General features: G+C 41.9%; 1 protein-coding gene across 2 annotated transcripts in view; it reads right to left on the minus strand.

The window, feature by feature from the left end:
* Nucleotides 1-14,458, minus strand: part of tspan18b (tetraspanin 18b) — a 32,268-nt gene extending 17,810 nt beyond the window's left edge. Inside the window, exon 1 of one of the 2 annotated variants that reach the window (XM_067590124.1) lies at nt 14,362-14,458. The gene's annotated coding sequence lies outside the window, so the exon portion shown is untranslated. The other variant, XM_067590122.1, reaches the window with a different exon arrangement.
* Nucleotides 14,459-14,855: the final 397 nt, after the last annotated feature.

Genomic DNA, 14,855 nt, shown 5'->3' on the forward strand with positions numbered 1-14,855 from the left:
AAACATATGCTGTCCTGTGTTATATTTTCCACAAGACATTGCATGTAGAAATATGCAGCCACTGTTATCCTATAAGTCAAACCAGCCACTTAAACATGTGTTAAGAACACATCTGGTAACCATTTCTAAGCCTCATTTAAATCTTGCTAAAATACCATAAAGCAGTAGGTTCTGTATATTTGTCGAAGTCAGATTCTGTAGCAAAGAACATCATAGCAATGGTCATCACAAAGTCACAGAGAGAAATATCCTCTACCTCTCATGCTGCCTGTTATTGGGAGTATCTGTCAATAATATGCCCTCACCTTGACCCTCCTGCCAGTTTGAGACTCATGAAGCTGTTTAGTGTGCTGACAAACAATGTGGTAAATATCTCAATGCAGAAGATACAGAAGAAGTGGAAACAGATTCTTTGCTCAATGGGACCAGATGCAACTTATTTTGATAATGAAAACCAGCGGAGGGCATTTGAGTTTGGACTCCACCACAAGCAAACCTCCTTCTCTGAAATAGCCATTTTGCTCATATGCATGACGGGCGACACCAGAGCAGTGTATGTTTGGCTTTTGTTAACTTAATTCTTGCTCTACTTGGCAATTGTCTCTTCATTTCACAGCAATCCAAATAAAAAACAAAAGCAGTGACAAAACTGGGATTAGTATAAAATATGAAAAGAAAAAAAGAAAATGAGAATATAACCAAAAGATGGGCTGAGGGACACTTGGATCACTGCCTGGGACTTACGAAATTGGAACAGCCCAAAATCTGAGGCCCAGTGAGTCTGGATAACATTTCTGATGGTTTTCATTGCATACCTTACTGAGCACACCCAGAAAATCTTACTTCAATGTTCATACAACTCTCTGGAATTCATATGATGGTTTGTATGTGTGATGGAGTGATTGACTGATTCCAAGACAATATTTGTATTTGGCATATTTGAGGCAAACAGTTGTTTTTAACCATGTTCAGACAAGGTAAAACAAGGCTGTGCTTAAACAACGCATTGACTTCCTTTGTTTATGAGCACAAACATGTGGGTCACATTAGTAGACAAAAGTATAAACAAACATGGAGGAAGATGGCCAGTTTATATCCGAGATCTGGTGCTATTTTATTTCACAACTCTATTATGGCAATGCATCAAGATCTGGGTGGCTTACCACCTCTGCTAAACAACTTCCTGGAAAACAATGTCCCTCTTACCCAACATCCTACTTAAAGAGTGTCATTGAAAGAATCAATCAACTGTTGTAAACCAAGTGTTCAAAAAGTAGCCAGAAACAAAAATTGAAATATTGAATTACAGAAATGAAACACTTAACCACCATCCATATGGAATCAGCACCTTAAGAATCAATATCATATCATATCCAAGCAGGTAGCTCCGGGTCTAAGAAGTGAAATCAATGCAGAAGTGCCTTAAATCTGGAGACTTTCTAATGGCCAGCAGGGGGAGACTCCACTGGCTCCAAAAAGAAGTCTGATTATACAGAGGTTTATGGGAAAATGACCCTACGTCTCACTTGATTTATTACCTCAGTAAACAGTTTCCTAATGAGTTTATAGTCTCAGTTGCGAGTTTCAAAACATCTTCTATACACCATGATGTTCATTTTGTAAATTATGGTCCCATTTAGAGTAAAACAGACAATAAGCAGGGTATGCTTTAGGGAATGGCTACGTTGTGATTGACAAGTCGCTACCATGGTGACAACGTTGATAACTTAACGTAACCATGGCTGGTCAGGTTTCCGGTAAGTACATTTTGTTTTAATGGTTTTCAGCTGTTTTCCGCCAGCGAAAATTGGCATTAGCATAGAATCATAATCAGAGTTAACCATAGACTGTAAATGCACAGTGCTAAGCAAGCTAGCAGTTAGCTATGGTCAGCTCTACCCTCTTGTCCAAATATAGTGACTCAAAAAATCAAAGATAGCGACGTTCAAATCCAAGATGGCGATGGTCAAATTGCCTCAAGGCTTCAAAGCAGTCCACAAACCAATGGGTGATTTCACGGTGACTACATCCATATTTTTTTTTACAGTCTATTATCATATCATAGCATATCACATCACATCATATCACATATAATCCATGAGGCTCCCTGCTGCTTCCAATCTCGGTTAGAGGAACATGTAACGAGCTGAATGTAGAGTGACCATCAAATGAATCAGGCAATAATGTTTTGATCTCATGTAGACAATTACTGCATGTGCATGTTAAAATCCATTGCTTGTGCCCCACTTTAATGAGCAACAAAGAAGATCCATCTAATTAAATGTCTCAAGTTATGCAACACAAATAAAATAGGCTGTTAGCCTTAATTGTTTTTTTACTCATACCACCTACAAATACAGGCATAAATCAACTCTTTATAACTACATACAACTAATATAGACAACAGCACTTACTGATGTTGTAAGATAGATAAAACTGTAGTTGTTTTTTTTTCACCAATTCAGCGACTTTGTGTAACAGACATACTGTATTTGTTTATTTATGTCCCCCAGCAGGTTTCCCCATCTGTCAGACCCCTGCTGCAAGAAAGAAATATGTCTTTGTCCATTTCACAACTATTACTAATATTTGGTGAAACAATTCAAACTGTAGAAAAGCTTAACATTGGATATTTGAAGACTTTGCATCCAGGTGAATTTACTGAAGGAGTAACTGGGGCAACAGACTGCGTGCCAACAATATTTGACTTGAGCTTAGCAGTAATTGTGCTCTATTGAACTGCATAAGGCAGAGCTCCACTACAAGAATGAAAGCCAACTCACACATATTGTACAAGCTGCATAGGAAAGTATGCAACAGCACATTATGGCAAATTTCCTGCATACAGAGAGATGGTAGTCTGTGTCTTTGTGGATTTTGCAGGGGGCTGTACAGGAGCAACAGGGCAGGTGTCCCACTGGGTTATGAGAGCCAGAAGCTTTGCATCTGGATCATTTCCTCAGCCCAGAGGGGCTCCATACTGGGACCTCCTCATAAAGCTGCACATGTGCTGAAGAAACCCAAATCCCTCTATTTCAGCCTGTATGTGGTGGCTGTGGTGATAGCAGGTAACAAGCTGTGACAAACACACACACTCATCACACAGAGAGAGAGAGAGAGAGCAGTGAAAATGACTCATGCTTTTTGTCTCTCAAACTGTCAAATATGCTAATTTGCCACTAATGGCCAAATAGCCTGAAAATGTGTGTCTGCATGAGGGTAAAAATGATTTTATCAATGTTCTTTGGCAGAACAGGCTAAGACCGAAGGCAGGAGGATTATTGGAGATGAAACTGGGATAAAGTCAAGCCATGAACTGTGTGAGTAAGGGTTTTTCTGCACACTCCAAAAACCTTCAGTTGCACTCCTTTCCACACTGGTTCACTCTAAGCTTGGTACTCCCAGGACAAAGAGTTGAAAAATATCCTTTGAGGGGATATCTTGCCTCTATGTGAGTCCCAAGAGAAAGGCAGGAGGGACTGAGAGGTGGAAAAAAGGAGTTGGACATTTTCCATGGTCCAAACTCGTGAAAATGCAGGAGTGCATTTAAGGAGCATTCCTTTGATAGGCTGAGGAAGCCACAAGCGGGGAGATGTCAGGAGAAATCATGCTTGGCTCAACACAAAAAGCACTCAGAGAAATGAGATTTAATCTGCTGAGCTTAGAGTGTATTAGCCAGATGTAAACAGTGAGTGCCAACTGTGAGAAAGTTAACTTCTACAGCACTGCTGCATGGAAAAAACACAATGCACAAAACATCAAACACTACCAATGAAAGAAACTCTGCAAACAGAGATATTTGACGGCCAAAATAAAACTTTCACAAGCTGGGGACATTGCAGTTCTGGGAATCAGGGGGTTAAGGTTAACTGGCCACACTGAAACACTTTCTCTCTGAGAATACTCTGCCTGCAGGCCCAAGCTGTGGGAAAGGGAGTTTATGCAATTACATCACATTGATTTATGGGAGACAGAGGAAAGATGGGGAAAGGATGGAAACTGAGCTGCTTGGAGGCGGTCCAAGATTAGGTCCCTGAAGAAACGCAAGTCAATAGGTTTACACCACAAAACATGATGGATCTGGGACAATTGTGTGGGGATGAATGTGGTCAGAGAAACACAGACAACACTATGAGGTCAGACCTACCTAAAATTATTGGTTTTGATTTAAGACTGAAAACACACACAACTATGAGAGCAGCCATAATTGTAATGCAGAGGCTTCTCGATGAACCTGCTCATGGAGCACATGCAGATAACAAGTTCAGAATAGTAATAACACCACCGCTGAGCTTACTTTGAATTTTCTCAACTCTTGGGAACCAACGACAACTGTTGTGCTTGAGCAGATGCTGCTGATGCTGCCTTGAGTATTAATTGGGGGTAGTGATGAAATTGTGAGTAACGCACCCAAGCGTGCGCTGCAGCTTCAGCGGGGGTGCATATCTCCATCAGCCCACCGCAGCATACGTTATAAATAAACAGCCCATTTAAGTGCTCCTCACTACTGTAACAGGACCACAGGAGTGACCACAGCTGGGATATTTATGGTGTTCTCCTGCTTATTTAAACGTTTGCATGTGACTTGAGATTTAAAAAGCAAAACCCTGCAAAAAAAAAAAAAAGCTACACGTACAGCTGAAACGGAGCGACTGTGCACTAATCACTTGTGGAGGTAACTAAAGCGGCGTTCATCGAATTGCCACAGATGAATGTTGCATATTGTTTAGAGAGGTCTATATAAGGACAAAATATCTCATCAGGAGAGGCCTACACAACAAGGAAAAATATGTAACTCTCAACTGCGTGAGACTTATGTTGATACGAGCCACCAAATGGTGAAAATATGAGCAAAGCAGGAGGAGATTACAGAAGATATAATATAATGAGCTGGGGAGGTTCAGTAGGAGATATTGAACGGTTATGTTTTTTTTTAACTTTCAAAATCTCCAGCTGTCTGCAAAGTCTCAGTCTGCTTGGTTCAGGCCAAAGGCAACAGAATAAATATGTACACACAAAGAGAGCCAGCCAAACATTTGAAGGTGCTGTTTTGAAAGCTTGCAGTATAGACAGGCGGGTGAGGTGGGAGGGGAGGGGAGATTGCTCTAGATTTGGCAAATGTATGGAAAGCTCACACAGAAATGTTTTGAGGAGGAAAAGGTTGGACATCTGTTCCTTATTAAGTAAAAAGCAGTCCGTCCAATTCCAAACTGCCTGCAGAGATAAGCGAAAGTGGTTTTGGTAATTGCTCACAACATTGGCTCTCTGCTCTTCGTTGTTTATTCTGTGCATCGTTTTAATGTGGTGAGATTAAATGAGATCATCTCCGGTTATTGACTAGGACTAAATTTTAGTTAAGTATTAAACAAAGTGATATATGAATATAAAAGTTGTTTTATCTGTGTTGAATTCTGTTTTGTATAAGCTGTCCAATCAAAGCACTGATTTGTACATTTTTGGCATTCAGGTTCAGAGCGTGTATAGCAAACAGACAGGCGGATGAATTTTTAACAGTATAGCTTGACAGATAAAGTCAAAATAACCTCTGCACATTCAGGGGTTCTCAGAGACACCCACAAAATTACTTTGGCTTCAACATTGGTGCTGAAGCGTTTCACATGGGATGTGTCTCCTGCCAAGTGTTATCAGGAGAGATGATCTGGGTCTGTTTCTCCGGGGTGTATACTCTTGGAGAAATGCCTGAGCATTCTGTTTTTTTTTTTTTTTTTTTTGTTAAACAAAAGCCTCACGTCACACCCAGGTGGTCAAGATAAGGTTGGACGACTTTGCTGCTGCTGGCCTATAGTCCTGACGTGGGACAAGTGCCAAATCAGTGGGAAGACACCCAAGATCACCTGATGTTCCACTGAAAAAAAAAAACCATCCCTCAGAGAGTCAGTTTGTTTGTTTAACCACTTAAATCAATGAGCACTGCAGCCAATTTAATTTCACATACTGGAGACACCTGCAGTGCCTGTGCTATCTCTGACAAACACATGCAAAGGTGATCCCTGGATTCAACTGTCAGAAACGTTTGGACTGAAATACATTTTCATGAAAATATCAAACTCCTTTAATATATTTCAAATGGTTAAACAGTGGCTAGCTTTCCTGTGCAGTGGATTCTCGTTTTTCCTAAGCTTCAAAGACAGGAAGATGCAGCCAGGCAAGGATTAAAGAAAAAAGGAATTATGCTTCACGGTGTGCGTGTGTTTACCCTAATAACTATTAGCAAAGAAAATTTACAGTGAGGAAAATACCTCCTCAACTCAAAGAGATATGTCTATTTTTGCTCTTCTCTTCTCTTCTAAGAAAACCTACAGTAGCTTCTTAAGAATTCTCTGTGGAAGTTGATCCACAGAGTTTATTAAATGCAGCACATTCCCTCTGTGGTAATGGTAGCGTGGTTTGCTTGTGGCTGTAACACACAGGCTGGCATTGACCGAATGTTTGCCCAAAGGACAGAGGCCGTGTTTTAGTGCAGTGACCCGTGAATGCTGTCTCGAGTAGCGCACTTTTAAAGTGGTGGTGGGCTAAAAATTTCATAAAGCGGCATCAAAAAATCATGAAGCAGCGAGGCGCTCAGTCTTCGCTGTCTAATTGTTTCCCCCTTTGAGGAGTAAAAATAACTAACAGCATGCACATTTGATCTGCTGTTAAAAAGAAAAGGCTATTACTTAGTTAGACATGCAGAGGCTGGTCAGACAAATAAATTCATTGGTGTACGAGACACGCAGGGGAAGTCGTCCTCCAGCGAGTTCAAGAACCATCACAGGAATCTTCACACAAACTAGCCTGGGTCACTGAAGTATGCTTGGGTCGCTTGAACGACCTCAATTGGCTTTACGGCTACACTGTAAGTAACAGTTCAGCCCCCCTTTGTGCTTCAGTTTTAAAACACGTGGTTTAATGGTGTTATTGTGGGCAATAAATAAAATGACACAGAAGAACTACTACCAGAAAAAAAAGCTACACACCTGTATTGCACTCTTCTGGCAAACCAGAAAACAGGTTCTAAACGCAGACAGACAGATGGCCCTGAACTACACCGCTACTAGTTTAGAAGCTCTAAAGATTTGAAGTTGCTGTTCTTTAACAAGGTGAAGCGCATTTCTTGGAGGCTTGTGATCCTGGCAGGAGTGAGATCATTAGCTGGCCCTTCTCCCAAGTTACCCCAGGTAGAAGTTGAAACCCGCTGTGTAGATTTTTTTTTTTTTAATCAAACACTGATCTGTCCCCCTGACGCTGTGGAGGCTGACAAGGAGCCCATATGTCTAATAGACCTGTGGCGAGTCTCACCCTGTGGGAGGGACTGTAACATTGCTGTTATCCCACAGGACCTGCAGGGAGTAACGCTGTGGACAAGGTGTGTGGGCTTCAAAGGCTGCAAAAAGCAGCAAGCCAAGCGGAAAGAAAAATACTGGAGCTTTTTTAAAAAAAAGGTGCTTCCTTTCATACTGGCATGATATTTGAATACAAATGCACATAATAAGATTGCGGAAGGGAGAAACAGAATCACATTAGCCCAGTTACGCCTACTAAAGTTTACAGTATTCACTTCCAAGTCAAAATAAAGAAATCTCTGCTTAGCTAAGGTTTTTCTGTGCCATGTTTACGAGTTGAACGCAAAACATTTAGCCTAGATTCGAGGAGATATGAAGTCCATATACAGTAAATATAAAACAACCTCATTTCCAGTTGAGATGTGCCAACAACACCCAGGCTGCAGGGATGTGTGTGTGTGTGTGTGTGTGGGAGAGCCTCATGTACATTTGTGTTTGTGTATTTGAGGTTTGCATGGTTATCACTGACTGGAACGGCAAAACGTTATTAGCAGACTGCGATGCAAACCCAAATCACGCTCAAAATAAATCTCTTAAGAAGTAGTCTATAATTCAGCCGCGCTGGAAAAGCCGATACAGCAGCAACAAGACTACGTCAGATATACCAACTCACAGTCCTCCCTGTGTCTATAAATCTGATGTAACTGCACCATCTCAGCTTCATATCACATCTCCCAATCATAACCTAAACAAGAGAACGCGCATTAATGAGCTAACATCCTGTTCAAACACCTGACATGCATTTAATTTGTTTAAAATGATAATGGGCTAATTATCTAGGTCATCCTTAACAACCCACTGTCCATCCTTACAATAATTCATGCGCTCTAAATTACCAAGTCAATTTGTGGTGAGAGCAACTGTGTGTCTGTATTTGCGTGTAACAATTATCATATCACATTATACTGTGTAGCCCATCATCAGTGATTAAAAATAAACAGGATATTTAGGGGCTTGTATCCCCTTTAGGAAAAGGAATCAAAAAATGCAGAGCTGAATATGTTATAAAATAGGGCACATTAAAAAAAAAGCCCCAGATGACTAATGAGAGTATTCTTGTAAAGCTATATTCTCTTATTCCGTAACTTGGATGGAAAGAGCAGGCGCACTCGAGGAGGAGAACCGAGGAATAGAAAAGGAGAGAGGAGAAAGGGGTGGAGTAGAGCAGCATTGGGACACAGTTGTGGCTGAGGCAACTGAAAAAGAGAAAGACCAGAAGCTGGGAGAGAGTCCCATTTCATCAGAAAAATGCCTGAGTCAGGAGATGAGAGAACCATTAGGCCCAATGAGTCACAGGGAGAGGCTGTAAAAACAGATCTGGGCTGAGCTCGGCTCGCAGTACCATCTCCGAAAAACAGCCAAAGAAGAGTAGAACAGTGACCCAAAATGAACAACAGTGCAACAGTTTGAGTTTGACTCCTCATTATCACAATATAATAACACAGACATCTGCAAAGATACACGTTAATGTTTCCATGGATTCAGGCTGTCACTTTTTATTCAAAATTTGAATTAATTGTGGAAAAAAAATATTGATTTGATTTGAAATGATCTGTCTGAATTCACTATTAACAGTGTATAAATGCAACAGGCCATGTCCTGCACTCCAGCAGGGGCGTTTGTAAAAATGCACTGTCACTGATCTATTGCATGGCCTGTTGCCCCCAATACACTAGACGATTGTTGTTCTTTTCATTAACACAAGATGGAGTGAGATGTGCTGTGCAAATCCTCTTAGAAGTAAAATCTCGGACAAATGTAAAGCTGTTTGTTGACTTTTAAAAAATGCACCTGCCTCACAGTAACGTTACAGCAACATTAAATCTAAAGTCAGCGGCAGCAGATCACAAAGGCTCACAGAGGAGTACCAATGCCTACTTCTCTCATATCTGAATCATGTTTTGTTCAGCCTTGGGGTTTAAAACAAACTGATTGGTTAATCATTTTCTGGTCCCGAGGTCGGTTTGAAACAGATACTGGAACAGAACCAGACACATTAATGTTATCATGCCCCAAAATCTTAAGTATAATAGAAAACAGTGTCTCAGAGTAACACCCGTGCACTTTTGCATGCATGCTTATACCAACCCCAAGATGAGGTTGACTCAAAGTATGTACTGTACTCTGAAAATACAGACAATTGAGTTATTCTTGATCCACCACACATCTTCTCTGGTTCAAAAACAGTGAACAAACCTCCAATTGTGTCGATGAATTATTCCTCTGAACAGAGTCTTTATCAAAATCCTTAACAGGAACCAAGTCATTTAAGCAAGAAACAAGGCACAACGCAAGTCTGACAAGAGTTCCTTATCTGTGAAATGTTTAAATTGGCACCAAATATCATTTTTAGTGAAAAGCCCCAGTGATTGTGGAGAACAATCACACATCCATAAAATGAGCTCTTCCTCCCTGGTGCGACTTGATTAGCACCCAGCTTCCTCCTGCCCAGTGTGCCAACACTGAACTTAATGTGAGTCAACCAGGCAACATTGTGTGAATTTTCCCAAAGAACTGGTTGTTCATCCGGCAAATAAATTACTCCATTTCATGCACAAAAAGCTGTGAAATCTCTTTTGTTCCTTGTTCTTTCAACAAGCAGCAGTGTGCTTAAACTTCAGCATCATTCAGTGGATCAGAGTTGTGCTCCAGTCTTTCTAAAGTCAGGCAGGTAATCTCCCACACGTTTGCCCCGTGTCACATACCTATCAGTGCCAGACTCCCTGGCCAGCCTAAGCCCCTCTCTGAGCTTTGACTACATCTGAAGGATGAAAAGAGCACAAGGTGATGAAGAAACCTCCAGGCGAAAGCAGAGGGATTTACTGAGTGTGCTCGCTCTCTGTAATGACCAGTGGGTCCTCACCAGCAGCCTTTAATGGACACCTGAGTGACACGGTTTATTAGTTCTGAAAAACATTATGCGGAGGAAAAGATGGCTGGGGGGATTTTGAGATAGATGTGATTTGAACGCAACCTGAGACGGGGCTGAGTGTATCCTCAACTAAGCACCTACCAAGCCATGAGCCTGTTGGAGAGTCCGCTATCTGCCGGGCCCAGCTTGTCAAATACATACCTTTTACCTCATTACCTGCTCAGCACAGCCATTATTGAGGGAAATAGGGTGAACGCAAGATAAGCACAAAGAATTCTTGGGTTGAGCACAAACAGCCGGCCTGCTTCCTCCTGATAAAAAGGAAGCGTCAGTGTAGAGGCCCCTCAGCTTCCTGCTCTCTGTGAACTCTGGGGCTGCCAGCTGCCCCTCGCTTAGGTCACTCACTACTTCCTGGCCCAGATGGAGGCACGCAAGGGCTAAAGAATGCATGAATGTGTGAATATTACTGGATTATGCAGCATTTTCATGCAGGAAAGCAACCATAAGCATACAGAAAATTCTAAAGCTGGGTTTACACTTAACACAAGGGGGTTAGCTTTTGATTTATAGTTTCAGTGTCACATTACACCGCAACACAAGATGGATTGCATTATAGATGATCAGACCGTATCATGCTTTAATAACTTCCCCCCACAGTAACAGTAATGTTGTTGTTCTGTGTTGTCGTATTATTTCATTTACTTTGTGATACGAGTATGAGACTATTTTGAGCAGTAGCCGCATTTCGTAATTTCATTCACTGTGACAGAGAGCAATGGTTGCAATGAGCAGGAGTTTCGCAATGAAGATGGCTTTTCTAGATGTTTATTACTGAAAAGAAGGTAGCCAAGCCTTTCTTCAACTTGCTCCGTGTTGTCTTCACACTCAACAATCTATACAGGCATCAAAAATTGTAGTAGAGAACACAAGAAGCCTAAGCTGGCCACTCAAAACTTAACTACGGAGTAGCATATGGCATACCTACAACAGCTAGGTGCACAGGCTTTATAGCTACTCTGTAACTTAAAGAACAACTATGAATCCAGCTTTAGGCGCACACCACGGCAGGCTGTTTTATAAGGCTGCAGGGTTTTGATATGACATGACCTTTAGCTGTAAAAACTGCCCTCAGCAAACTACATCAAAACACAGTGTTTGGACATCCGGCACTTATAAAACACAGTTCAGACATATAATAACACACACCTTCATGGCTTTTAAACAGCTGATGAAAAATACACTTTCCAAAGAGTAAATTATTCCTGCCGGCTGAAAAGCAAATTTCATTTTCTCATGTCTCCTGACAACAAAGATGCTGAACCCATTACTGGCTGAGGCCTCTGCATCACACACATTAAATGAAGGGTCCTCTAGCAATCGAAAAAAGCAATTTTCTCATTGAGCCAATAGATACTCCATTTAGTTCCGGGCTCTCTACGGACTGCTGCTGCCGTAGCGGGGCTGATACAGGCGAAAGCGAGTGTAGAGTGATGACCCAACCTCGTTTTCCCTCCGCCTTGCTGCTCTGAACCCATCGATATGGATACAGACGTGCTCCGCAGGCTGGATGAGGAGGAGAATGGAGAAAAGACAGAAGAACGGAGAGAGGATGTGCTCAAAAAGAAGAAAGAATAATAGATGAGATGATACAGAAGCGGGCGGATAGAGAAGATGGAGGGAGGGTTGTGGTGAATCAGGGCCAGTGATCAAATGACTGGCCAAAAAGGCAGCAGCCTAATTTGCAAGCACATCAGCCGACAGAAAAGAGAGAAAGAGTGAAACTGTGAGAGTGAGAGGGAAGGAGGGGAGAGACAGAAATCAGAGGCACTCAACCATGTGGAACCACAGATTGATTAATTTCAGCCCTTTTAATGAGCGCTACTCTGCCAGGCCAGGCGGCATCAAGTCAGTCACCCCGTCCCTCTCAGCAGGAGCTGCCATACACTGCAATTCACACTATTCTATCTCTGCCAAGGACCAGATAGCAGAGGAGCAGTGAACTCTCCCCTCACACACACGCCTTTCTTCTCCTATTCAGTTGTTTTTGCTGTTTGTTTCATCACTGCCACCGTGAACATGTGATTAAGAGCAACACATTATCAGAGGCACTATTAAAATGAGCGCACTGATCACCAGTGGCAAGTCTCACACCAGGTGTTCTGTGTCTGTAGGCGGAATAAATACCAGCTTGACTCAGTGGAGATTTGAATCCATTCAAACATGCTCCCTCCTAATTGCTATCGTCCACAGTCCACCGAGGAAACCGAATGCATTGTTGCTGCTAACCTTTATTCCCTGTATAAATTACACTGTAGGTTTACGAACCCTGTTGTTTGCATTTGCGTTTATCCTGCAGACATTACTTCTGTGTCTGAGCAACAAAACTATTTCCCAACACTCATGTGAATCAAGCTGGGGAGAGAAAAGCTTCAGGCGGAGTTTAGTCATCCGTGTTGGCAGCTGCTCCAGAAGCATCAATACTACTGTTTCTTTTTTTTTTTTTTTTTTTTTGACAAGGCAAATGCTCAGCCGCAACAGGGTGAACAAACACGCCTCTGTTTCCAGTTTGTGTGCTTCTCTCTCTACAAATTGTTAACTCCTAATCATTTGGTTTTGAGGTTTAAAAAAAAAAAAAAAAAAAAAAAAAAGAGGGTGGAACAAAGAGACAGAGAAGGAGAGAAATCTGTACATGATGCAGCAGTATAGTAAATCAGCTCATTAATCACAACGGGAGCTGATTTGTCAGTCTGTCTGAGCTGGAGGGGTGTGATATGATTCTTCTCTCCTCTTTCCTCTCCTGACACACACTTTCCCGGCCTCAGGGAGACGGAGAGCCGGAGCGAGTGGTTGTGACTTTAACTTGAGGCAAGGCAATTCAGCAACGCACACTCACCTGGACGCTGGTTTGTGTTAATGGGTCCCTTGGAGCGAATCTCCTCAGGCGAAACCTGATTATGACCTGATTTCCAGCTGTTGCTGTAACTATATAAATGTTTGAGTCTTGTCTCCGTGGGTGGAAACTTTACTACTCAGAATCTGTGTTTTTTTTTTTTTTCAGCTGTTGGTGTCCAAATTAAGCAGCAAACTTAAGATGAAATGACAATTGAAATGCCACACGCTCATTACAACGTAATAAAGCTTGTTCATTGTGTCCTCAAAAGTACTGAGGCTGGCTGGTTTCAGTGGAAATCAGAGGCAGAAGGATGAGGTGCTTTTGGATGATGCATGTCTCTGATAAATGTAAACTGACAGTGAACTCCTGCCCTACAGCAAAGGTAGCGCCGTCAGAGACATCCATCTGGTGACCCCCATACATCTCAGGCAGACAGCCTCCTCGGTTATGGCTGGACCCCCGTGGGAAGGATGCCAGCTTGGGAGACTGACACACATCGCTCCGGATCCCCCCTGCTGTCAGGTTTCCCATAATATCACCCAACATCATATAAAAAATACACATTTAACCGCATTTCACTGATTGATTCAGGACATCGGAGGATATTTAGTGTGTGTGCATGAGTCTGATTTATTCCTTATGGAGAAATTAGCGACCTGACCTGAGGTTAACACAAGTCTACATGGTGTAACAGCCAAATAAACGACTTAAACAATTAGGGTGACCTTTCCACCTTTCGCATTTGTTGAAAATTTGTTTCAACATGTTCAGCTCGTCTGAGGAGCAAATGTAACTTGCAGCAACAAAGTCAGCAGAGAATCAAACACTGCGCACAACATCCCCCCATTAGACGTGCTGTTGTAAATAATGAACCCTTTCAACAACAAGGCAGACACGAAAACAAGGGAGGGAGACTTTAAATGTGATCATCTATCTCTCATTTCAACGTAAAACATTGAAGTTGGAGACACTTTCTGGTTTCTTACCTCAGAGCGCAGCTCAGTGCCGAAACCTTTGGTTGTGACAAGCTGTTTCCCTGCGAAAATATCACTAAACTGTCTATTTATGTACTACTGGATCTAAGTCTTCAGACAAAACAAAAACAACGCCGATCAGATGGGATGTCCGCGGAGGTGAATTGTGCCCGGCAGCGTCCAGCTAATAAAATCCACCGCTCCGAGATCTGCGATCCCAATTTGGACAAGCATGCAGTGTTAGAGGAGATTGGTATGCAAACAGTTTTCTGAACTCACTGAAAGCTGAGCGGCTCATCCAGTGGGCTGCTCTGCTCCGGAGGGCGGAGACTCTCCCTCCGACATACACGCCTCCGGTTTATCACTCCTGCGTTATCTGGAGAGGTAAACAGAAACTCAGTACAACACAAATTAAGCCTTTTACTTGTGAATTTTCCCAAAAAAAAGAAGTGAATTCTCCATGATTCGTTTCTGTCACTTTTAAGCCATAAGGAGTTCAATAATTAATCCCTGAATGCTGTGTGAGATTAAAATACCCCCCCCCCCCCCTTTTTTAAATGACAAAGACAAAATTATGAGAATAAAGTATTTTTGTTGGTCTCAAATCAATTCAATTAGAAAATCTGGCTTCAGTTTCAGAATAAAGGTTTTTATCGCAGATTTTAACTCATTCATTGCAGTCAGTTTTTTTTTAGATTAAAGGGATACTCCAGTGATTTAATGTTGCATTTACAAAAATCAAATTTAAAAGATAAATGGTCCAAATCAAAGCA

This window comes from Thunnus thynnus, chromosome 5 (genome assembly GCF_963924715.1).
Source record: "Thunnus thynnus chromosome 5, fThuThy2.1, whole genome shotgun sequence".
Classification (NCBI taxonomy): domain Eukaryota; kingdom Metazoa; phylum Chordata; class Actinopteri; order Scombriformes; family Scombridae; genus Thunnus; species Thunnus thynnus.